Genomic DNA, 27029 nt, shown 5'->3' on the forward strand with positions numbered 1-27029 from the left:
CACATGTAACCCTGCCAATACCTTTGGTAGAGTTATTAAAAAGATGTACCAATGCTTTACCGTGAACAATATAATATCAATATTAATAATTTCACTATTTTTAACATTTTTAAATGTCGCTTTATGAACAAAGGAAATATTTTAGATCTCTTATCTAGAGTAGCAGCATATTTAAACATATCTTTCTTAAAAATTATTTTTTTCCAAAAGTCGTGATTCTCTTGGAAGGCAGGACACATTAGCTAAGGCTTTCCTAGCTAAGAAGAACACACAGCTGGCATCATAAAAGCTGTACATCATAAAGGCATTAAGCAACAAAAATCAAATTTACATTAAAGGTACTGGATGTTAGATTATGCAAATGATTATAATTACAATGTATGCGCTCAGAACAGATACGAGTAATGCCATCAAAACTGTTTTAAAATGGGAACGTTACGTAGAAAATCTAACATTTGGTATCGCATTTAAACGTTGGTTGTTCGTGTAAAGGTCTTTTCATGCCTCATGTAAGAAGGAGAAAGTCCTGTCAGCCAATATAGCAAATTCGAGTGTCGCAGGATCGTGGCATGTCAGGACTGCGATTTATCATTCCGCGATATTTCTGTTCCTGTTGGCTGGGATCTCATAACTGCTAAGTGAATATGGGATCTATGGGTTTAGAAAGACAATGCCATACAGGATCTCAGCGGTCGAGTGAAGAACATACGAAAGGATATACTTTAATCCCCAAACCAAGCAATGTAATAAGTAATCTACTTTAATCGCAAACCGAGTATCAGCATCCGGATCATCAAGAGTACACTGAACACGCATATATATATAGGCAAATACGTCGAAAGAATAAAATATGTCCATTGATAACAAATATATTAAAAATTAAACTGAATGAATTATCATGTATTCAAAAATCCTTATTCTTCATTTCAAAATAGGATTTCTTTTACCTCTTTTATTGCCTATAAAATAAAAAAAAAATCCGTTTTCCGCTACCTAAACAAAACACTAATGCGGCAGAATGATTTTTTATCTTTTTGTGACGTTTTCCCTGGTGTGCCTTTGCGGAAATAACAGCTGCAGTTGATGCTTATTTAATAGAAATTCCCTGTATACAGCGAACAGCTGCTCCCACTTCTCCTAACAGAGGAATCAACTGAAAGACTAATAAAGATTGGAGAGAAAATGGTAGCAAAGATGAAGAGAGCAAGGTATAAAAAATATCTTTTATATCTTTATATATATACATCTGAAATAAGATAATACAAAGATGAAAGAGTTCGAGTATTCAGAAGAAAAGTTCCAGAAGGCAAGCTCTAGTCTTGTGTTTTCCTTTTCTTAGAAATCTGTTTCTGAAATTAAAAGTCCATGATATAGATAGTTTCTTTTAATTAACACTTATTTTGTCATTCATTGAAGAGAACATATTTTCTTATTTAAGTTCATTATTTTTACAAAAATAAAGTAAAAGCATTATTAATTATTTTTTTAATTAGTAAGGGAACTGTTTAGATAACTTTTATTCGTTTAGTTATGTCATTATTAAAATAAAAAATAGCATTCATCACAAAATTATAAAGTTTCAGTTTCGAAGGCTATTGAAAAAAAAAAATATTTAGGTTCTTTTTCCAAAACTTCTCTATGTTTTTAGCCTGTTTTTATTAATATGCCTGCTACTCCTCAAGTCTCCAATCATAAATAAATAGTTAGATTAAACACCTAAATGGGCGAAATCGTAAAGCGAATATCAGCTCGTGTTTGCTTTGCTGTGAAAGGTCTTCTTTCATTACGCTGGCATAACGTTAGAAGGAAAGGTTTCGACATGACCTTCTAAGATAGGAGTAAATTCTACAATTATGATTAACGTTTCCCCTTTTTAAAATCCTCGATATCAGGTTACAAAGCAGCGTCACAAGTGCATTTTTTTGGATCATGAATTCTACAATTATGATTAATGTCTCATTTCTTAAAACTTCGATATCACGTAACAAAATTGAAACGTACACTTTTTAGGCACATGAATTCTACAATTATCATTAATTTTTAATCTTTTTAAACAATCAATATCATGTTAGAAAACAGTGTTAAAGGCACAAGCAGTTCAAGAAATTTCATTAGTTCTCGATAGCCCATGCATAGAGATAACTTGCTAACACGAAGGAATAATTATGTATTAGCCTGGCTCTAATTAGAGGTAAATGCCGTAATGTTAGTATTAAGTACTTAGTTGGTAGGACACAATAAAGTATAGTATTTAGGAGATATTTGTCTTTCTAAAACTGCAATCTTTAAAAATCGGCATGTTACTTCAATTTTTGTCTCAATTTTATGTTACTCACAACAGTATCTCCTCGCGTATAGTAAGATCGTAAGCCAGGGAGCCATAGAGCAACTATTGGTTACTATCACAATATTACTTTTTTTTTTACAAAAATAAAAAAAAAATACTAAATAGTAATACTAAAATAATATAGTAATACTAAAATAATATAGTAATACTAAAATAATATAGTAATACTAAAATAATATAGTAATACTAAAAAAGTAATACTAAAATAGTAATACTAAAATAATAAAATAATAATAAAAAAGTAATACTAAAATTACACTATCTGTAGATATTGAGCCGCTATTTGACGGATATCTGATGATAACTGAGAGTGGGGTGTCCGGATCATTTACCATGTAAACCGCAAGGAAATGCGGTAATTTATGTTTTGCACTTTAGATTTAACTTCAACTTAGTCTAGTGGCTAATTAATAGGTTGTCCAATTTTAATTTCTCTCTCTCGGTAAAATCTGATAAACAGTTTAAAAACGTAACTGGCTAACAAAGTAATAGCTCTATGGTAGGCATACTTGTACAAATAGTTTAATAGTAGCAGAGTAATAAAACGTAACTCAAGCAGCAATTTCTTATTTTTTGACTATATTTTGTAAACATTTTGCTATATGTAGTGTTCTATATTTTAGTCAATTGTACATATAATATTATAATACATATAATATTAATGTATACTCAAACATAGATCTGAAGTTTAATTAATTTTATATAGTATTAACGTATTTTAACTGTATAGTAAAAAACAATGTAACCTAAAGTTATGGAATAATATGCATTTGTACATAAAGATTCTGTAAAATGAGAACAACATGTAGAACATTGTTAATAATTACCATATATGCATTTTATAAAAGAAAACACATAATATGAGAAATTGTGTATAGCATGTTGAAACAGTATTTATAGTATTATCAGATTACAATTAAATATACAATATTGCACTAGTCTGTATAGGATCTACCTCAGATCGAATAATTTTACGCTTTTAGATATAAAGAAAATCCAAAAATGCAATAAAAAAAATTGATGAAAATTTATCAGATGTAAAACAAAAGAACTTAAATGTTAACAGATTCCATGGGTATTATAAAAATGTATGCTGTCAAATATTACGTATCACGTTACAGAATGTTACGTATCACGGACATGAATTTATGAACCATGGTTATTCAGAACTTAGGTATCATGATTATAATCATGGACTTAAGAAACAGGGATTTATATACTAGGTAATTATTTATGTATGTATGATGTAAGAAATGTATGATATAAAATATTTGATATACGTAATATTTAATGTGACAGTAAATAATCTAGAAAAGAAATAAAAGCCGTTTACTCTCCTAGCCTCCTTCTTGTAGAAAGCTCTACAGAAAGTGTTTAAACATTTTAAAGAACGATTTCGATAAAAAAAAAATTTAGAAACAAATATTTTGGAATAAACATTTTTGGCAAAAGCTTATTATTTGAAATGAGAAATATCATCCGCTATTTTTAATTTAAAGGAACAGTTTGCCGTGAAGGACTGTTAATTTCGTTTTGGCATTTTGCGTTGAAAACTATAAACGGCGAATCACTTTTCAAATTGCTGCCTCCAAATATTATCGCTTGTATTAATGTCTAAAGAAATTAAATAATGAAGAATGTATATTTCTCGCATTGTGATAAAACAACGGTACCTATAACCATCAAAATTTGAATGACATAATCTTCCATAGAATATGGGCATGTGGAAGCCCTAATTTGAATATGAAATTTGTTTTATTATCGATTTCATATTTTGTAACACTTCAACGAATGTTTGATTAAAAAACTCAACGATTTAAAAGCGAGCAATGGCAACACTACGAGAAAAAAAACAACGCGCGAGATTTTGTATCAGAAATTCTAAACATATGCTCATTTTAAAATTATTTTGCGATATTGCTGCTGAATTGAATTTTATGGTTTGAGTAAGTAGAACATGATATTTAATAAATAAAGGTAATACACAAAACGTTAAAAAACAGATGCATTTTTGGGCTTTCCAAAGAATTTGTATTTAAATAATTCAAAAATGTTGTGAAACATATCATATTAACATCGGAAAAACCGTCAATCATTATATCTGTATGCAGAGATGGCCAACTGGTGGCACGGCGGAGTTTTAATGGTGGCATGCGAAGGCTTAGAGATTTAAAAAAAAATTGAAAAATAATGATATCGTCTGTGTCAATTCCGTCGATAGATACACACATAAACACATTAGAATAAGTATAATAATTCAGTTTCTCTGCAAAATCATAGTTTGTATACTTGTTTTATTTTTATATTATGTTTTAATGTCCCCCCCCCTCAGACTTACATAAAAATGGGCTATCTACGTAAACATCCCATAATGAGTCTATCAATAACAACGTTTTTACATTTTTATATTTTTGTAGTGTGTTGGCAAATTTTGAAATGGCACGCAGAACTTTTTTATCAGACAATGACACTCTTCCCAAAACTGTTGGCCACCCCTGCCATATAGAAAAAGAACTCCAAACGAATACCCAAAAAATGTCGTAATGTATTTTTTTTTTTTAAATCTATACCGCTGGTAACAGGAGAAAATCCTCTGACACAAAAATCAATTGAAAAGTCTTTGAAGTATTAATGCAGCAACAATAAATAAAATAATAAACTAAGGTTTAAATTAAGACACAATAACACGCCGAATAAATACTAATTCAGAAGTCAAACAACAAAAATCAGCCTTATATTTACAAAATTTTCACAGGACTAGTTTCGATGGTTTTACCGAACCACCATCTTCAGCTGCAAAACCGCAAATGAACAAGATAGGAAATAATGATTAGATAAGATAAGAAAGCCTGGACAAGAATAAGCAAGTGGCGAAACCAGAACCAGAACCATCTGTTGGCGAAACCAGAACTAAAACATAATTTCTCTAAAAGCTGAAGGCAAATTTGGATTGGAATAAGGATCGTTAACTAGAACAGAAAGATTTTTATGAATGTGAAATGCATCTAGAAAATCCAGTTCTCCAATGGAAGATGTTTTTTGAATAATTTTGGCAGCAGAAAAATTGAATCAAGCATTCTCAACACACTCAAAGCCACACTCTTATTTTAGGAGATTATAAAAATTCTGTTGTCATTCTCTTCTTTCCATCAATTAGCTATAAAGTTGCACATATTTTGCAGAAATTTAACTTTCGGGTTGTTTATTCTCCCATCAATAAAATTCCGACTTCTATACTCAAGGACCCCATTCCGGATATGAATTCCTGGGGTATTTATAGAATTCCTTGCCAGTGTGGTTTAATTTACATTGGCCAAACTAAGAGAGCCTTAAAATTTCGCGTCAAAGAACATGAGGCATATGTTAGAAAAAAGGAAACACAGAAGTCTTCTGTTGCTCAACATTGTTGGTCCGAAAAATCACACTTTCAATTTTTCTGCTGCCAAAATTATTCAAAAAACATTTTCCATTGGAGAACTGGATTTTCTAGAGGCATTTCACATTCATAAAAATCTTTCTGTTCTAGTTAACGATCCTAATTCCAATCCAAATTTGCCTTCGGCTTTTAGAGAAATTATGTTTTAGTTCTGGTTTCGCCAATAGATGGCGCCACTTGCTTATTCTTGCTTGTCCAGGCTTTCTTATCTTATTCCACTTGCTTGGCCAGGCTTTCTTATCTTATCTAATCATTATTTCCTATCTTGTTCATTTGCGGTTTTGCAGCTGAAGATGGTGGTTCGGTAAAACCATCGAAACTAGTCCTGTGAAAATTTTGTAAATATAACGCTGATTTTTGTTGTTTGACTTCTGAATTAAGGTTTAAATCTTAAAAAAGCTAAACAAACAATTTTAACCAGGTTTTGCCGAGATATTGATGCAGAACACTTTTGCAGAACTCTGTATGAAAGCTATTTCGCAGGAGATAAATGGAAATACACCGACTTTTGACGAAGTATAGGTTAAGCTAAATTACTGCAACAAAAAAAAGTATGTTCATTCTCGAGAAGGAAGAGAAACAAATGTACATAACTGGTTATGTAAATGCAAAGAAAGTTTCAGCAAGGAATGTATGATTGTCGCGCGATGCTCTAAGAATGGAACATTAAAAATAAGAAGAAGAAATAAATATTAGAATCAATTCAACATGCTATCAGAGAACGTTTAACGCATATTTAAAGTTGAAATTCCATTTTTTATAGCATTGACTTTCAAAGAATGAAACTTCCATCAAGACAAGTCATACCTCGAAAAGTATTGCTGCATTCCTTGAAACAATGAAAGGTATTGCATTTATACCTTTTCAATGTATTCCCACGAAGTCTCCTACGAATTATTTTGCCTCTGGTGTCTTGCAAAGAGTGATTTCTAAGTGAAAGCCAGGATTTGAATGGACTCTGGGAAGTAATGGAAGAGGAAGGGAAACTAATATCACTGGAAATTTTACGAAAAGCCCTTCTACAGTGGAAATTACGATACAGATTTATAGCCCAGAGAATTTGCTATACCAGATCGAACATTTAAAAAATACTGTTTATGTTTTAAAACATTAATTAAACGGCCTAAAAATCGTTCTAGAAATGTGCAAATATTTTCTGTAGATAGTATCTCTCTGCCATTGTGATTAAATACTGAAAGATCTTCCGAGAAAACTTTAGATCAATATTGTATCATTAGAAGTGTTGTATCAATGTTGTATCATTAGAAGTCAAAAGCAATAATATTTCAAAATCTCGACCTGTAAATAAAGCCTCATAAAATTAAGAAGTCAATCTATCATTTTTGCTTATTGCTGCGGAACTGTTCTTACAATAAAATTATGCAAAGATTTCGAAAAGGACACTGCACATTTTTTATTGAAAATATATATCCTTAAAATGCTCTTAAAATATTGTATTGTTAAAATAATTTCCTAAATTCTGGCTACAATAGAACACAAGATGCTAGAATTAGCATAAGGAAATTACGATTCTCATATCACGGTCTGATGAAATGCGTTCAACTGAAAATACAACTTTTGATCGAAACGTTAATTGGTTGTTAGTAAGCGCCCGGACTCGCAAATCAGAAAATGTTGAATTTACAGAAGCGGAATAACGATGCCCTTGAGCTTTATGTTTTGCTCGTAACAATGGATTGTTAGCATCCATTGCACACTCATTTCGAAAAAGAAGTTGAAAAAGAACATAAAAGGCAGAGAACTTATATGACTTGCTATTTTATAAATACGTTTTGCTATTAATTTCCTCAAGCGTTATAAAGCGCATTTAAATTTTGATGCACGAAAGAACATTCTAAGAGACAAACTAATATTTTGTAATACAAACCTTTACAGAAATTTGGCTATTTCATATTAAGAAAATAGTTTAGCTATTGATGAACAAAAGTGTTCTTTAATTTTATTGAAATTTTCGTGATTCATTCTCTTTTCATTTTTTCCTTTACAAGTTTACTTTATGTCTGATTTATTACAGATTATGGACTTTTGATGTAGACTTTTAATTTAAGTGTTAATTTTCAACCTAGTGAAAGGTTAAGGTTAAATTTAATCTCATTTCTAACTATATAACTGTTTAACCTTCAGTCGAAGATGGAGGCTATAGCTGAATTCTTGATGTTACCTTTAATTTACGAGCATAATTCGTAGACATAAATTAAGCATCAAAAAGGAAGAAAGAAAGTAAATCTGATATGATTTAGATTTTAAGCTCGCACTAGAGGATTTATTCTCGCTGAGCATCGCAGATTACCTAACTCAAATTAAAAAAGCGATTTCATCAGTTCTGTAGATGAAAAAAGAATTGGTTTGCAGATACAGGTATCTGATAGTCAGCAGAATATTTTCTCAGTTTGTATTCAAATTCATCGATTCACCTTTAGCGTTGAAAACAAACACATTGACTAGTTTTAACTGACTTAAACTCATAATTATCTCAGTCTTATGAATGAGAGTATACTATCTGAGAACAGTAGATTTTCAAATGAAAGCAGTTTTAACCTGACAATTAACAAAATATCTCTCAGAGTTGCCTTCCCAGTTTCTGGCTTAGGATTCTAATCAAAGTAACAGAATCACCATGGTTACAATTTACAGAATCTTCTTTTGAGAAACTAACCCTCAATTCAACGTACTGCATGAGGATACCGCCGGAAAAGCCAACTCGTTAGATGGTCCCAAAGGACTTTTGGAAGGAAACTTTTGGATTGCTAAACATCTTCAGAAGATTAAATTCAGAAGATCTCCCGCGATCCTGCTTATTCACGACAGACGGTGTTTACACAGATTTAGAACAATTTCGATAAAATAAATGTTTTGCAATACAAATTTCTGGCAACAGCTTATTATTTGAAACGAGAAATATCGTTTGCTACTTTCAAATTTATACTTCTTTCAATATGTCTTATGTAAACAAGCTATCGATTGAAGTATAAGTATCTACGCTTTCTGAACAGACATATTCCTATTCTATAATTCAAAAACATTGTGAAATGTATGATGTTAAAATTTCTAAGGGCAAACTAAGCAACATTATTAACGGGAAAGGGAAACATGGAAAGAAAACTCCAAACGAATACCGGACAAAGGTATGTTTTTTTTCCCTCTCCTTGCAGAATGCTTTCGTGGTGTAACAGTTGGCACACTCGACGCGTATTCGAGAGGTCCAGGTTCGAGTCCCGACAAGAGCAATGCGGATTCTACAGTTTCCTACTTCATAACAAAAATCCTAATGACTCTACGGTGGCGCCCAAATTAAAAAAGGAGGTGGATGATGATTCTTCACCACCAAGATTTGGTGACTGGGTCCTGTAATCCCAATTTTCCCTTTAAAAGGGAGAGTATATAAGGTACTTTGTTCCTTTTCCAGCATGCTTTCGTAGTGTAACGATAGCCACACTCGGCGCGAATTCGAAAGCTCCAGGTTGGAGTCCTGGCGAGGGCATTGCTTTTTTTTCATGTCTCCTGCATCAAAAACAGTGGTGCCCAGACTAAAAGGTCGTGGATGATGATTCTTCACCATCAGACGGAGATACCTATCGGAATGTTGGTAATATGTATTTAAAGTTATTTTATGCGTACTAAGGGAATAAATACGTTGTGTATCTAACAATCAATGCTCGAAATTCAGAAAAAGATTTTAGCATGGGAATGATGTCGAATACGTAAGAATTAAATATTTCTCCTTCCTTCCAGCATACCTTCGTGGTGTAACGGTTAGCACACTCGGCGCGTGTTTGAGAGGTCCAGGTTCGAGTTCCAGCAAGCGCATTGCACATTTTTCATGGCTCCTGCTTCAAAATAACCTAATGTATCTACACTGTTTCTGTTTCTAAATCATATAGTTGGAATCCGAGGCACATCTGTAGAAACAAGGAATAAAATAATAAACCAAGATTTATAACTTAAAAAAGCTGGAAAACGTAATGTTCATGAGCTTTTGACGAGGCATGCGGCTCCTCGCAGAACAAGTTAGCAGGACTTGAATGAAAATACACTGTGACCCTGGATGAAGCATGGGTTTACCTAAATGACTGCAACGAAAAAAGTGCTGTTTATTATTGAAAACGAAGAAAAAGAAATGTACATAGCGGGGGGGGGAGAGTCAATTCTATATCTCTCGTTCTACTGGGCCGATTGACGAAATTCAGTTTGCGTTTTCCATGTCTCGAAAGCGCGACTTAGGATATGTATTAGATTTATATATATAGCGTTGTTCTAATATAGGTATTTTTGATACAATATCGTCTTTTTAAATAGCATACCAACCATACCAGCTTCGCTCGCTATCCTGCTAGGATGTAATTTCTCTGTCTTGCTTGCTGTCGCTATAATATCAAAAATGTAAATGTTCTTAAATAGTTCCAAGTTAATTGTGGCCACAAACGTCAACTGGAAAATAAAAATTGCATTAAAACTTCCTCGACTTCCAAGTTCTGTTAGATACTACCAAATCAACATAGTAGCATACGACGCAATAAGAATTTTTTCTCTTCAGTATGGAGCTAAATACGCATCAACACTGCTCGGTCTTTTCCTGTGCTTTTATTACATATATGTACACACACACACACACACACACTTTTGGTATTGTAGATTGCAATAAAAAAGGAGGTACATAACCAGATGTTATAAAAGTTTCAGGAACAAAATTTCAATGTTCTACGACTAATCGATATTGAGTTATGCGAGACACATACACACATACAAGCTATGTACGTACAGACGTCACGAAAAAAATCCATTTTACTATGAGTTTTGGAATGAAGAGTACTTTATTCTGTCCATACTTGCAAATGTCACTAAAAATAGTCAAAATGAATTCGAGAATCCGATAACCGAATTTTTCTGCGATTGCATTACTTCTTTTAGGTCGTACAAGGAAGTAAAAGTTGATTTTCGGGCCCTGAGGTGCACTTGTTTAGATAGATTACTATCTCTGTTTAAACTTTGATGATTCTTTGTGGTTCCTCCGTTTTTCCACAATGCGAGGAACATATATACATACATGCACACAGATTCTACATAATTTGTTTTAGTAACAATATCATTTGTTATTTCACGTGATAAATTTTAATTCACAAATTTTACAAAAGACAAACGTAGAATCAGAAACAAAAAGTTCCTGAATAATTTTCAAATCTGTTTAAACAGTAGTGTATTTCCTGAACACTGGCCCCGATCAGTGGTCAAGTATTTAAGACTTCTGAATATGGGTAATTAAACCTTGTATGGGTTCGAACGCAGGGAAACCTCCTGGATGCATGAATGGTTTTGTGCACGTGGTAATGTGAATACGAGCCAGTTTTCCTCAAAGTCTTCTTCAAAGACATTTGTCCCCTCTAAGACAGATAGCCCTCTAAGGCTGTGCCATACTACCTCAGTTTTAAAAACATTCGCTGATAACTGCGACACACATTCAAGTAAAAATTAAAGCAATAGGTTTCAGTCTTAGATTCGGAAACTCTTCAATCTCATTGAATTTATTCTGCAGATTTAAAAAAAGAAACAAAACGAAATCACTTAATTATTGGATGAAATATTATAATCTATAATGAGAAACATTTCATTAGTCTTAAAAATACTTCGTAAAATGTCTTGGAACTTTTCAAAGCAAACAATAGTACTTCTCAAACTAAATGAATTTATGCTTCAAAATATTAAATATAGTATTTATTTAATTAAAGCAAATTTCAGAAATATTCTGTGGAAATAGATTTATTTCTTGATAATAATAAGAACTATATTTGCGTGCATCTCGATAATATTTGTATATGGCATTCATAATTTTTTTTAGTCTGCGTTATCTTACCGGAAATGGAAGTAAGAAAGGTTTGTAAACAACCATAAATGCATTAAGAGGAAAGTGGAAAAACAAATCTCCTTCAAAATAGAATTTATTTGATTAGAAAGAGTAGTCTGAGAACAATAAACTTATTTAAAAGTGAATGTGCATGCACATAGAATTCTTAAAATGCAATACCTCAATAAACTTTCTCTTTTTCTGTTGCATTTTTTTCTTGAGAGAAAATATTTTGTTTTTATAGGTACTGAAAATATGAACCTCAGAAAACGTAATAATCCGTAGAGACTAGACGAAGAATAATGATTTACGAAATATATAGACTAATATACTTACGAAATATATAGACTAATATACTTACGAAATATATAGACTAATATACTTACGAAATATGTAGACTAATATACTTACGAAATATATAGACTTATTGGCTACAATAAATTGCATCTAGAAGTTTATTATAACGAAGTGACTTAAAAGTCATACTAATAGATAATAAAACATTTCTACATTAAGACTAGAAAACTGATTTTTTCTTTTTCCATACTATTGAAATTAAATTCTTGGTACTTTCCAAACAAAGTTTAAAATTCAAAGAAACAAATTTAAATTTTCAAATTTCAGATTAACTTTTACTTTTACTAACTTTTACTAACTTGATAAATCTGTCGCATTACAATAATTTTAAAGAACTTTGTTTAAAATTAGGAAAAACCATCATATGGCATAGTTTCTTGTAGTTTAATTCTGGTAATTGAAGCCATACATGTTATCCTTTAAAATTTCCATACATAACTTTACAGAATTCTGAAAGCAGATGAACGGCCAGAATGTTTTATAACAAAATGAAAGATTTTATTGATAAAATTTTTAAAAAAATATTTTAAATAAATCTTAAACTCTGCTTACTAAATATACATTTATCAAGACACATTTTTAAAGTTTCTTAAGACAATATGTAAGATTTTTACTGGCTATGCATTGTCGCTGGAATGTATTGACCGATAAATGTTAAATTCTGGGACAGACATTTCTTTCAAATATTTTAACGTGTTTAATTAATCACGAAATAAATATAATTTAAAATAAAAATAAACAAATAATCAAAATTTTCAAAGTTTTCAGAGAACATTTACCAAAGAATGAAGAATAAACAGTAACAACCGTTTCTTTTATTTATTGTATTTTTAAATGCAAGTAGAAGAAAAATTTATTTCTTTGCATGTAAACAACTATTTATTTCTTTCTACAGCTTTACACTTGATGGCGTTTAGATATTGATAAACTTGGAGGGAAATGATTAAAAAGTATCTTCATTACTAATTGTGGATGCTCATTGGCCAAACGGGTTCTTTGTTTCCTGCTATAAGGAATTCGCATATATTTTAATAGCAAAATCTTTGAAGCAGGGTCGTGTTAACTCATCAGCCTGCCTGGCATTTCATCAGGTTATCATGCTAATCCATTTACATTTCATTTCTGTGATTGATTGTCATAGGGGGCCCCAGCGCACTGGTTTGCCCAGGGCCCCACAATGCTGTTAAGACACCGCTGTTTTGAAACTGTTCCTTTAGTAGTATCAGACTCAGGGTGAATTCTTCTGAAACAAAACTGTAAATAAATATCATCATAGAATGCATACACATATTGATAGAGGATGTAACTAAGTATTGAAATACTCACAAGATGCTGTAACTCAAATACTCGTACTTCAATATGATTCTCAAAACATTTTACACTTTCCTCGTACTTTCGCTAAATGTAATAAACCTTAAATTCATATGTAACGTAGTAGCCTCCCAAAGTATAACTTTTCAGTTTCCGGTTTTTCTTATTATTTGGAATGCATCACTGAAGTAATAATAAAAGATTGGATGAGAACATCCTGACACGGATCTCTTAGAAATTGGAGTTTGTGGATCCTAAAATTAGTCAGATCTTAAAAAAGTATTGTTACAAGTTTCCCAACGTAGGAAGAACAGAAAAGCTTTTACACCTCCGTATTTTCCATCACAGGCTACTGAACTCTTTCTCACAGAAAAGCAACTGTGTTTTTTTGCGACTGGCATTCAAATGAAGGATACGATGCCCTCTTGTAACGACCGCCTTCCTCTTCAAGGACATATATTTTTAATGTATTTCTTTATTCATGATCTTGAAAGGCCTCTTACTGTATAATCTTTTATTAAAATGCCGTACAGAATTCCATAAAAAATTCAGTGTTCGGATTGTTTAGAATTATGACCCAAATTTCTATAAGCTAGATTAGAGATTTTCTGGGGCAATGGTCTAAATCTGGCCTCCAAACACAAGTGAATAACACATCAGAAAAATTTATAACTATAGCTAGCTAATTCACATTCGTACTTGTCAAAAAATAAACCAGTTACGAATTTTTGCGCTAAGAATAATCGCTTTGTTCTAGAACACATTCATGCTTCTTTTCACAGTTGAAAATTAATAAGAAACAAATCCGAATTACCAACAAGCATCTACAATTCGTGATGAAGATAATTTCTAGTAATTTCTTCCCAAGGCTAAAAACTGCATCCAAATAGAAACGCCATCAAGTGCCCAACTGTAGTAAGAAATAAAAGAAATTTGATTATTTAACATGCAAATATATGTATTTTTATTTATGCGTCGAAGAAAAAGTTAATAAATGAGAAAAGAAGTTTAAGTTGTAATTATGTATTCTTAGGGCTTTTCCCAATTAGGAACTTTTCTCTGAAAAGTTGAAAAAATGGGTATTTTTTCATAATTTCTATCATTTAAATAACTGATTTAGTGACTATTTAAATGTGTTAGAACTATTTAAAAAACGTCAATATAAATATTTGATATCAATATATTTTCATTACAATATGTAACCAATAGAAAAGTGTTTCAGGTACCAAACTTTAGATTTGGAACCGAAAATAAATATAAATTTTTGAATTTTCTCCCTTTGTAATTATTGTTGCTTATGTATCATTTAAAAATACTAAATAATCGAAATTTAAAATAGTTTTTATTAGCTCAAAGGGGCCATTTGCCCAGGAGGGCTATTCATTTCGTTTTGACATTTTGCGTTGGGGTGTTTCACTTTTGAAATTGTTGCCACCCAATATTAATTGCCAGTTAAAGAAATTAAATAATGAAGAACATGTATGAATGTTTATCGCATTGTGAAAAAACAACGGTACCTAGGGATATCAAATTTTGAATAACGTACGTCTCCATCCAAATATGAACATCTGGAAGCCCAAATTTAGAGTTTGTTTCATTATCTGTTTCATATTTTGTAAAACTTATTTGTAAACGAATTTGTAAACGAAACCATATTTGTAAACGAATTTTTGATCAACAAACTCAACGATTTCAAAGCCAGCAATGGCAACACTGTACGGTAAAAAGCATTTTTGTCTCTAGCGCGAGAGCCTGTGTATCGGAAATCCTAAAGCTATGCTCTTTTAAAATTATTTTCTGATATTGCTCTTGAATAGAAAGTTATGTTGTAAGTGCGAAAAACATGATATTTAATAACTAACGGTAACACATAAACCGTTAAAAACGCCTCTTTGAGCGTAATTTAAAATCTAAAGGCTGTCAGATTTTATTGTTGATATATTAGTTATTTTTTATTATTAATTTTTTAAAAATTTTGCTTGCAAGTTGTTTTCAGATAATGCACGCGGCCCGTGGGCTACTTGAGTTTGAGGCCATTACTCATTGTCGATTGTAATGCCCATTGTAGTTGTTTAAGCCTCTGTTATTCAAAAGTTTCTTGTCAGTGGGCTCTAAAACAATTTACATCCAGTCTTCGATTTATATCGAACTTTGCAATATTGAACTTTGAAAAGTTATAAATGCATCTTCTGTCAAATGAATGTTGCCAGATTTCATAGAAATTTGAGGGCGAGTTAAACATTAATTACTTAGTGAAGTAATTTTAGCACCTTTAATTACTTCGTTTGCAAAAGCTGCAATACGAAGTTTTCAACTTAAAGCATACGGAACAAGCAGTAATCATTCTTTGGTATTTTTCTCTAATGAGCACCGGATTCGGACATGCATGTATAAAAGCAACATTGACAGCAGCTAATCTTCTCCGAAAAACTTCGTTCTTGTTCTCCGAGAAACGTTGCCATTTTTTAAAATGACTAAAAATACTGGAATTTTTGAGACAGCTAACAAATGTCTAAAATGAAACTATTTCCCTCCTCTTTTTCCTTCGCACAGCTAATGTAAAATTCCGTAGGATTATCATTCAAATATCATCGAAAGAGTCCTACTACGGAATTTTCTCCTGTATTTTGCATAAAGCATGATCAGAAAATCTGAACCAAATACTTCTACGATAACAGAGTCGACACAACGCGAAAAATGCGATAATATAAATTTAACGAGTCGCATAAAGCGTCGTTAGAAAAATTAGAAATACATGTAAATAACAAATATGATATATACACCAAATGACTTTTCTGTACGGCTTCCTGAACTTCATTTAAACGTATTTCTTGGAATTCTTCGAACCGATTCTTCCAGGCAAGTTGGAAAAGATATCAGAAACTTGACTTCTTAAGATTCATTATTTCTTCAATAACGTTTCAATTAAAGCTGTTGTTTGAAAACGGTAAAAGGGTTTGAAACCTGTATAAAACTATCTTTAGAGTAATGTATAATTTAATAAATTTTGAATTAAAGGTCATTTCTGACTTTATGCTTAAAATAAATGCTTCCAAGAGGTACTACAGAAATTTTGTACCGAATTGTAACTATTACGAATCTAAGTCTTTTATCCAAAACGTTTTGAACTCATAAAGCTAATTTTGATATTTAAACAGTGCACATATCTTTATATAAAATAAGACTTTATATAAAGCAAGACTTCATTTCTCGAAATAATTTCCACACATAGCTTTATAATGAAAACTAAACTAAAAAAATATCAGCAATGTATTCTACAGAATTAAAGCGTCATGAATAAAGTTCTTTTCATTGTAAAACACTTTATTAATATTTATCCGTCCAGATTAAAAGAATGACATTTTATCTTTTGAAATGCCATAAATGTACTTTATGATTCTAAAATTGAAATTATATGAATTAAATCTGTAGTAACTATACTCCAAAAAATCATTTTGGAAAATACGAGTAACAAGACTTATTATAATTAATTGCTTTTGCAATTTCGAGAAAATATAGGCACAATCTAAATGCGAAATTCTGATGTCTCTAAGAACTAAATTTTACACTCGCAGAAAGTTCCTGCTCCTATTTCATTCTACAATTTGTTATATCGCAGCCTGGGCTCATGAATTTATTCTTCCAACATTTTTTTTTTTTTTGTTTTTGTTTTTTGTTTTTGCGGCTTTAAAGTCAAACTTAATGTCCACTACGAACTATTGGAGGTACTTTATGATATATTTATTTTCGAGTTTTATTTCTCATGGTAATTTCCATAAGTTATTTCTCAGCGTCGAGAAACGTAGCCCCCAGCTGTTGTATGTTATTTTTCATCGCTCGGATAGAGAAAGAATTTTTAGTACCCATGTATCAGAACGATACATTTCGAGCTACAGCACGTATCGAAACATTTGTGTTTTGGTAAATATTTATGACCCAGAAATCTCGGTTCTGATAATACACTGGATCAGTTTTCTCCCATGCAAACGAGAGTTTGGGGGAAAATTCTACAAATCTTTTTGTTTTACTGCACAAATAATTCGAAAGTATTCATTTTACCATGCAATGCATGTTCTGGAGCGTTATAAGACATTTCTGAAATTATCAGGAGCTGTGAAATACAAACGAATGGCTATATAAACTAGAAGAATTGCCCGAAATTTAAAACTAGCTTAATATTACAATATCTTCTAGAAGCATAAAAGGTGTTTCAGGCTTCAATTTATATATATGTTGGATTTTAATATTCTTTTATTGTGTATACCTAAGACTAATGCAACCGCGGTGACTGAATAATAGTTTATAATGTTGCCTGAGCTTACAGATCATCTTATGTTAGAAACAGGAAAGAGAAAATAAATGTATGGGCATTCTGATATGGAACCTTTTGGTTAGTGAACATTCCGTAACGTATTTGTCAGAGGTTCCTTATGCTCTGCAAATGCAAAGGTCCGAGATCGTGATGGCTTGGGTGAAGAAATATTCAGGGAATGGCCATGTCCACTGATATATCTAGTAAGCTGTGAGGCAGAGTAAAGTCTATTTATGCAGACTTTTGAGAGAAAATTCTGAGTACGACACCCTTTGTAATTATTGTCCCATTCTGTTTGCCATTTTTGTAGAGAAATGTTCGGAATACGGCGCTTGAGATAAGACCTTGTTGCCGGGAAGTGGCATTGGGCTGCCCCTATATTAGGAGCCTCATCATTGGCTAGAGAATCAGCGAGCTCATTCCTCGCATATCCTGCATGTGCCTTGGTCCAATCGAGCGTGATGTTCAGATGCGTGTTGTTGCGAAGTAATTGTTGTATGGCCTTTACTGGTTGTGAAGAATGGGTAGGATTAAGGATCGCTTATAGTGCAGATTGGCTGGCTGACATTATTTGTATATTGCGGAGATTCTGTATAATGGTATTGCGGACTGCTTGCTCCAAGGCATGGGCCTGGAAGACGCTGTTATGTTCCGCGAAGTGATTGTTTAGTGATATGTCTGTACAGATTTGGTAAGATGGACTAGGGCACTTCCTACACCAGCATCAGATTTTGAGTCATCTGTGAGTCGCTGTGCTGTGTCTGTATGAATTTTCTGCCTTTTCTTCTGTCTGCTGGATGGGTGTGGGATGCAGTATATCGTATTGCAAACTCCATCGGTGCAAAATGTGGAGCCATGCTACGTAATTCCCTGTTTCTGACGCAGTAACTTCGCTAGCACAGCCTCTTCCTCAACTTAGATGTGGAGGGAGAGCAGGCCTGCTGAAACGTTGAGCGCATTTGTGGAATTTGTTCGGAAGGCACTGGTTATAGTGAGAGAAATGGCCGTAGTACTGAGAGTAGCTGTTCAGCGTAATTTGTTAATTAATTCATTAATTCGTGTTAGGTTATTTTCTCCCTCCTTCCAGCATGATATCTTGGTGTAACGGTTAGCACACTCAGCGCGTATTCGAGAGGTCCAGGTTCGATTCCCGACGAGGGCATTCCTCAATTTTCAAGTCTTCTGCATAAAAAAAAATTCTCATATCTCTACAAAGTAATAATAATATTTTAAAAAAGTACATAAAACGTCTGAAAGGTTTCAGATTTTAGTGTTCAACTAAAAGGGATCTTTAAAATTTTAAAGTCATTTATCAGTAGGGATTATGAATGGAGATTGCTGAGGTGAAATAGCGAAACATTTTATACGATCCTAGATGAATACACATTTAGACTAATATTATGGGAACTTTATATGTCTTCTGTATATTTGAAAAGAGAAATAGTATATAATGTAATTCTAATTTAAAAAATATTTAAGTCAATCCGATTTAAAATTCGAAAAATAATAATCTTAAGAACTGCATTTATTGGTTTTAAACATTTTGTTAATCCATAACATACAGATAAAATTTGAAAGATAAATATCTTACATTTTGTTCAATGGCAACAGACTTGAATGAAAGGTGAAGAGACGTAACATCAGAAACATCAGAAACTTTTTTCTAAACCCTATTTTATTTTTAGTTACAAATGCAAATATTTCACTTTTTAATTCGTGTACTGACCTTGAATCAGATCTACGATTTTATTATCAAATATCTCGACGTACTAAAGTTACACATTTTGTGTTTCATTTTTTATAATCAGTGTAATATTTTCCTAGATGTTATGTATAGGAGCAGGAGAAATATATAAAAAGTTAGATTTCAGGAATTTTACAAAATTGATCTCTTAAGCAGTCTTCAATGACTTTACCGCTAGACTCGGGATAGAAAATGACAACGCCGGAATACATAAATAAATAATAAAGAAATTCGTGAGTCATCCTTATTTCAGTATTACGCTAGAGAATTATTAAACGGATGGCCCTTTGACCTCCTCCTCCTCCAATATGTATAAAAGTCTTAAATGTATAAATACATTTTATCTTTGCGCATAGATGTTATTAAGTCTAAAATTACATCCCCTCTGATAAGCGAAGCAATGTATTTGGTGTCTTAATAATTGGCCATATAAAACAATTAACATCCATGAAAATGATGATAGATCAAATTCTGATACAAGACCCTTTTCCCCCCTCCCCCGAAAAAAAAATTAGAATAAATTTACTTGATCCTCTTTATATTTTAAATGGCAGAAAAGATATGATATTTTGCCTTTTAATTTAGATAAGGAATCATTTTAATTGAATTTATTTTCACAGAGTTAAAATATTCTTAACCCACCAAAGTTCGAGCGGTAAAGTCCCTGAACACTGGTAGTTCGACCTGGGTTCCATTTCAGGCGAACCGGCTGCCTACATGGCTGTTTTTGTGATTATTCCCTAATGTAATGTAGGTTCCGTCATAAAAAGATTATATTTTCTCTTAAAAAGTCCTCCGAGAAAACATCCCTTTCCTCAGATAGACAGCTCTCGCGTACTTTGCCATAATCAAATCAAAAACCATAAATGGGGGTGGAACGATTCACGTATTCCGAAAACAGCTGGCGTAAAACATTTGCAAAGAAGGGCATTGTAAAGGACCAAAGACAACATAAGAGACGTGAGGCGGAGAAAATTTTATTGAAATTTCAAGGTGCCCACCTTCGCAGATGATAACGCATTTTAGGTGGGTTTGGTTTATGTGATTACGGCAAAGCCTCAATGGCTATCTGCTTAAGGAAAGGGATGTCTTCGCGGAGGACTTTCTAAAGGAAATTGGTTAGCTTGTATAGGCTCGATACACATCACGGAGACGCCAATCAGCCCGTTCGCGGGATTCGAACCTTGGACCGAACTAGCAGTGTTCAGCGACTTCACTTCTCAGCCGTTGATCAGTTCATTGCATGTGGGAGGTTACTGACAAAAACGACGAACATACCATCGCAGGAGGAATCTGTATAACTTCATATTTTATGTCATCTGTGAATTCTGACATTCTCTGGTTTTGATGTGTGCACCTTAGATTTCAGGTAAGCCCAGAACTAGAAATCCATCGGACCCAGGTCGGATAATCGCGTTGGCCATGAAACTGCGAAGTTACGTGAAATGACTCTGTCTTAAAACTTTGCACACATTGAAAACTTCCTGTTTTGTGTTTTTATTGGTCCTTTATAATGGTTTTCTTTGCAAATGTTACGCCGGCTATTTCCGTCATAACATGTTTTGTCCCAATGCCATGTATGGTTTTTCGATTCGCGAAGAAAACAAGAGAATTATTCCATTCGAAAATTTCGAAATGTTTTCACTGTATTCCTAACCATCAGAACTGTTTTGTTTTAAATCACCACCGTTTCGATCTCATACCTTCAAATAACTATATCAGAATTTTGGTTCGACTGAGCGGACAGGCCGTTAGGAGAACATATACTGGGAAGGTTTTCATGACCACCTCGTATATAGGTTGAAGAGAGATACTAATCGTTTACAGCCCCTTAAAATAGCTCATCTAAGTTCATGTACGCAGAGAAAATTCAAATGTTCTCTTGAAATTAATTGAAATAATAGAGAACAATTCTAAATACCTTCAACATAGCTATAGCTTTATTCCACAGTTCGCTTCCATGAATATTGAATAACCTCTGAAAACAATTAACGGTTTAGCGCTGCTCAAATTTAGGTCGTGAATCGCAAAGGCACAATTTCTGCCTGAAGCTTTATTATCGATACCTAATGTCGAATCGATTCCCAGAGGTCCGAGTCTGAGTGTATGAAGTTATCATTAGTGGTAATCGATTAATCTCACAACTTCGTCTAATGGATAATGTAATTAGGATGTTGCACTTTAGATGTCAGTTTAATGAAGCAAATACAGATACATATCGGAATACTGGCAATATGTATTAAAAGCCATTTTAAGCGTATTAAGGGAATAAATACCTTGTGTATCCAACAATGAATGCTTGAAATTTAGAAAATGCTTTTAGCATGGGAATGATCTCGAATATGTAAGAGGTTAATTTGAAAATTTTGTCTTGCAGCTTTCAATTCCTTTCAGTTTATCGTATAGAGATAATATACTGTCTCCATCCAACTACATCTAATCAAAGACACAATGAGACGAGGCACGGAGGCAAGGGATGTGACGTGCTCCAAAGGATTTTGTCTCAAAGGGGCGGATCTTCCTTTGGATCAGCCCCACCAATGGTCGAGTGGTTAATACCGCTAAACACTTTTTGCGGTCAACCTGTTTTGAATTCGAACCCAGACGAACGGGCTGGCTGCATACTTGATTTTTATGTTTATCCTGTTTTACTTTCATGCTAAGCTTAGCATCTCTGAACTCGAATCCTTCCCTAAATTACTTTATAACAGGACATGGACCCTTCCCCACATATTTCTACGCAAGAAATTTGGCAAATTCTGACATCTGCATATGTGGGGAACAGGGAACTCCTGATCACTACGTTTTCTCATGCCCCTTAACTGAGGATATTCACATAAAATTCCCAAGAACTGACCTCCTGGCATTCCAAAGATTTTTAATTAAAGATAAACATCAATATCCAAAGTTTCAGAAAATTACGCAACGACTCTTTTCCTACGGCCTAGATCTCTGTCAAGTGTAAGTCCACATACAGTTTAAACTTAGTGAACTTTTACATGCTGTAATTATGGACAAAATGGATCCGCTCGTGAACTGAACTTTATAAACTGCAATAAACCAATATATCTGAAATAACCCATGGACACCTACCTCTTTAGCATTATTATAACAATTCATTTAACATTGTGTTGCCAGTACTAATTACAATTATCTCATTATGTTTATTTGTTTATTAATTATGTTTATCTCCTATTTTGTTGCACCAAATCAGATGTTCAATTTATCTTGTGAATCTCAAATTGCATTCCTACTATTTTGTAATATACTTATGCCCTACACCATTATTTTTAATAAATACTGGATGCGAGGCGTACTGTGGAATTGCACGATGTACCATAATAGGCAAACTTTAGACCTTTTGAAAAGCTTCAGTCTATGCAAATTCTTATAAAACTTGCAATTACCCCCCTTTTTTTTATTTTTTTTTCTCTCAAAGAGTTAGTATGGGAAGGCATTACCAGTTGACCTATGGTACATCGCTGGTGTCCCCCATACTTTTACCTTTACCTTTACTTTCATGCTCGATTTTCCTGTTTATTTTTCATGTTTATGTTTTTATTTTTTCTGTTTATGTCATTTCTAATGTTAACACGAGCCAGTTTTCTTCAGGAAATCTTCCAGGAATGCTTCCCTTCCCTAGAAATATAATCTTCGAGTGTCTTATTTGCATCAGAAGTTTCATGATTCTTAAATTACCGAGCTATGAGGTTTCTTGCATACGCTGCAGAAATACGATTCATTTTAGATAAGAAATGTTGTCTTTATCTACGGACGGGTTTGGGACGGGGGATGCAGTAACATTTTATTTTGTTATTTATTATCACGGAGCAGAAACTGATATAATGAAGTGCAGATTGAATTCGTTTAACTCTGCATATCAGCCAAAGTCTTCTGCAATGCTTCAGTCATTAAAATAGCTGAAAAATGTATTTGAAAATAAATATAGTCTCTATATTTATTCATACTCAGTCTGCTCTTCAGGCGCTCTGCCACGAAGACATGTCGAACCTAATGGAGATGCATGAAGTTTAAAAGGAACTCAAGGTAGACCAAGATAGCATATTTATTTGGGTGAAGGCACACTCAAGTTTTCTAGGTAACGAAGGGGCGAAAACACTGTCTAAGGAAGCAACAACAGGTATTCAAATCGAACAAATCGAACTACAGGAGTCCAGAAGAAAGATTGTGACCCGTAATGGCAAATTATATATATGAATAATGGGAGGTTGGATGAAAAATATTTGAGCAAAACAAGGATTTCATGAGACATGTGAAGATTAAGAAAAGTGTACATTCCGATATTGATTTGAATCAGATCCTTACTAGGTGCGCCTTCTATTTACTCGAAAAGAGATTCATCTCACAAGACTCTGATCTCTGTAATTGTTATGTACTTCGTACAGACCTGTAATTAATTCATTGATATCCGAAGAAGCCTTACCAAAAATGGAGATATTAGTTTAAACCTGTTTTTAATGTTTTTAATATTGTAAGAAGATTTTCACAGAAGATTACGGATAAGATTAACAACAACAAAAGAAGAGTGGGGGATTTTAATTTAGTATGAAATGTGTGTAACGTTTCTGTGATTGTCCATTTTTTATTTGTATTATATTAATGTTTTCCTAATAGTTTTATTTAGTTGCATTATTTCTTTTTCTTTTAAACTTTATTTTCGTTTTGAAGAGGGCTACTTTTAACATGCTGAGCAGGTCTGTATAATTACAGAAGTTCAATTAAAAAAAACTATTCATGTTCTGATTTTTAGCCCTGCACTCATTTCTTCGTTTCATATCTTTATGCAATTTTTTAGCCACTCGAGCTCGTAGGAACGGTTTCATAGAGCTTTTATTTATAGCTCTTTTTTTTAAGTAATTCCTGATCGATTTTTACTGTAGGGCGTGGACCTGCAGCTAGTTTCTATCCTTCTTGGTTGCAACTTGGGATCTTATCAGGTTCAATGTTCCGCCTTACTTTCTTTCGGAACATGCAAGGACCTGACTCGTAACAGGGAGCTTACTAAAGCTATGTTAAATAAATGTAGGAAGTAGACAAGATACACAGGAAGGGTATACGAAACCCTTTATTTTTCACTCTTTACAATAATTTCCGTACTTCGGAATACAGAGACCAACTACTTGTGGTCTGAACGTAAAAACATAAAAATAAAACTAAACTCTAATTTAACTTTAAAATAATAAACGTGGAAGATTGGCTTTATATTAACAGGAAGCCGTATGTAGTACAGAGAACTGTGAACACTACAATACGTTAAAAATTATGAAGAGGATTAAACCTCTGGTCTGGAAGGCAACCAGCAACCGAGTAAAACTTCTAAGGCAAGCGGCCTGCTTCGACTAACTCCTTCCTCTCTCTCGCTTGGCAAAAAGCCACAACTTAAGTACTTGGCGTTCGCCAGACAAATTTGCATAAATAAGTTACAGCTTTTAATTCTGGCCGGAAGTAGAAAATAAGAAGTGATAGTAAAGATTTAAAATAAAATAAACGTTAGTAAAACTTAAGATCCTTACAAGCTATGGGGCCATTTTCTGGCTAGGCAGGATGGCTGTTTCCCGTACCGTACCACGTACCTTTTAGATTAGTAGTCAAATGGATCGGATCGTTTCATCTAGGTATCTTATCCATATCAGAAGTTCCACGATACTTATAGTGCCCGATTTTTGTTCTAACTTGCATATGCTATAATTAAAAAAATCCTTTTAAAATATCATTGCAAAAGTAGCCAAATATAGTAATTATAATAATAATAGACCATCTATTAGTTCGTAATGGGCCGCCCTATTTCTTATCGCCACAATATCTTGGTGGCCAAAATTTTCAGGATCCTTTAAATACTCATAAATGCTTCCAAACTCAGGATCCTTACCCAGTTCGGTTATTACAGTTTCTCGGGAATTTATTGTACATGCTGTGAGCATTGCCACCTTTACAGTATTATCTTCTTAATCTATTTTTATCCTGGATAGGGCATCTGCTACGATATTTTCCTTTCCGGGGGTGTGCTTGATTACCAGATTATATTCTTGTAGCTTGATTGCCCATCTTATTAACCTTGGGGATAAGTTTTTCCCTGAGTACAATCTAGTTACCGCCGCATGATCAGAATACACTGTTATTGGCGCCTTTCCAAAATAGACTCGGAACTTTTGCACTGCTAACAGAACTGCAAGTGCCTCTCTCTCGGTCGCGGAATAATTTCTTTGTGTTTGATTTAAAGTTCGGCTAAAAAATGCCACGGGCTGCTGATTTTGCGAAAGTACCGCTCCTACCGCATAATCCGAAGCAGCCGCTAAAATTTCTAAATTCTCATACTTTTCAGGAAATTTCAACACAGGGGCTTGCGTTAATGCTTGTTTTAATTTTTCGAAAGCACTATTGGCTTCGGCCGTCCACGAGAATCTTCCCTTTTTCCTTTTTAATTTTAACAATGGTTCAGCAATAGCTGCAAAATCTTTTATAAAGGACCTATAATATGAACAAAGTCCTAGAAAAGAAGAGAGCTTCTTCGCCGTGTTTGGCGGCGGATACTTTTGCATAGCGATTATTTTTGATTCGTCTGTCTCGATTCCTTTCTGAGATATTTTGTAACCTAAATATTTTAATTCAGGGGCTGGAAATTTGCACTTTTCGACATTAAATTTTAGACCGGCCTTATTTAATAAAGAAAACACCTGTCTTAAATCCTGTACATGTTGGTCCAGATTATCACTAGTAATAATGATATCGTCTAAATAGATAAATGTGGACTTTCCAAGAACAGGCCTTAACACAATGTCCATACATCGCTGAAATGTTGCCGGTGCCCCTGAAAGGCCAAACGGCATACGCAGAAATGCATAAGTGCCAGACTTGGTTATAAGAGCAGTCCTAGGCACGTCCTCAGGTCTAACCCCTATTTGAAAATACCCAGTCGTTAAGTCTAAAGTCGTCATATATTTGGTTGATGTTATGTTCCTTAGAATTTCTTCAATAATAGGTAACGGATATACCGGATATTTAGTTATGCAGTTTAATTTACGGTAGTCAATCGCGAATCGCCACCTTTTTGGATGTGTCAATGGATAGTCATTATTTTTCTTACATAAAACCACCGGGCTAGCATAACTACTTGAGATGGGCGTTATGATCTTTTTACGTAGCATATCGCTGATGTGCCATTCCATAATTTTTTCTTTATTCTTATCATACCGGTATGCTTTGTGGCGAACTGGCATTGAATCTCCGGTGTCAATACTATGGTTAGTAACTTGAGTAAATCCTGGAATATCACTAAATAACGAAGCAAATTCACTTACCACTTGTCGGATTCTTTGTTGCTCTTCATTAGGCAGGTGGTCAAGGTTTAACATCGGCGGCTCCGATTTTTCTTCTCGAACTGGTTTCATCGTCAGCTTAAGGGACCTTCATTAAAATCCAGCTTTGCTTGTGCCTTTGAAAGAAAATCTATTCCTAAGATAATATGTGCTTGCAGATTCTTTACTATAAAAAACATAACCTTTACCTGTTCGTCCTTGATACGGACGTATAGCGGTAATTTACCTATGCACTTACATCTTTCTCCTTGCGCAGCTAACACTGTCGTATTATCCGAATTATATATGCGATATTTACGAAACTACTTCCTAAAAAAATCTTCTG

At 33.4% G+C, this 27029-nt stretch overlaps 1 long non-coding RNA gene across 1 annotated transcript in view; it reads left to right on the forward strand.

The window, feature by feature from the left end:
• The first annotated feature begins 1108 nt into the window (after window positions 1–1108).
• LOC118201877 (uncharacterized) overlaps window positions 1109–27029 on the forward strand; it is a 214659-nt gene continuing 188738 nt past the window's right edge. Inside the window, exon 1 of the long non-coding RNA XR_015040499.1 lies at window positions 1109–1208. This is a non-coding gene — a long non-coding RNA (uncharacterized LOC118201877). The remainder of the gene's footprint in view (window positions 1209–27029) is intronic.

This window comes from Stegodyphus dumicola, chromosome 4 (assembly GCF_044657685.1).
Source record: "Stegodyphus dumicola isolate Sdum_Otavi_A_Nest chromosome 4, ASM4465768v1".
Classification (NCBI taxonomy): Eukaryota; Metazoa; Arthropoda; class Arachnida; order Araneae; family Eresidae; genus Stegodyphus; species Stegodyphus dumicola.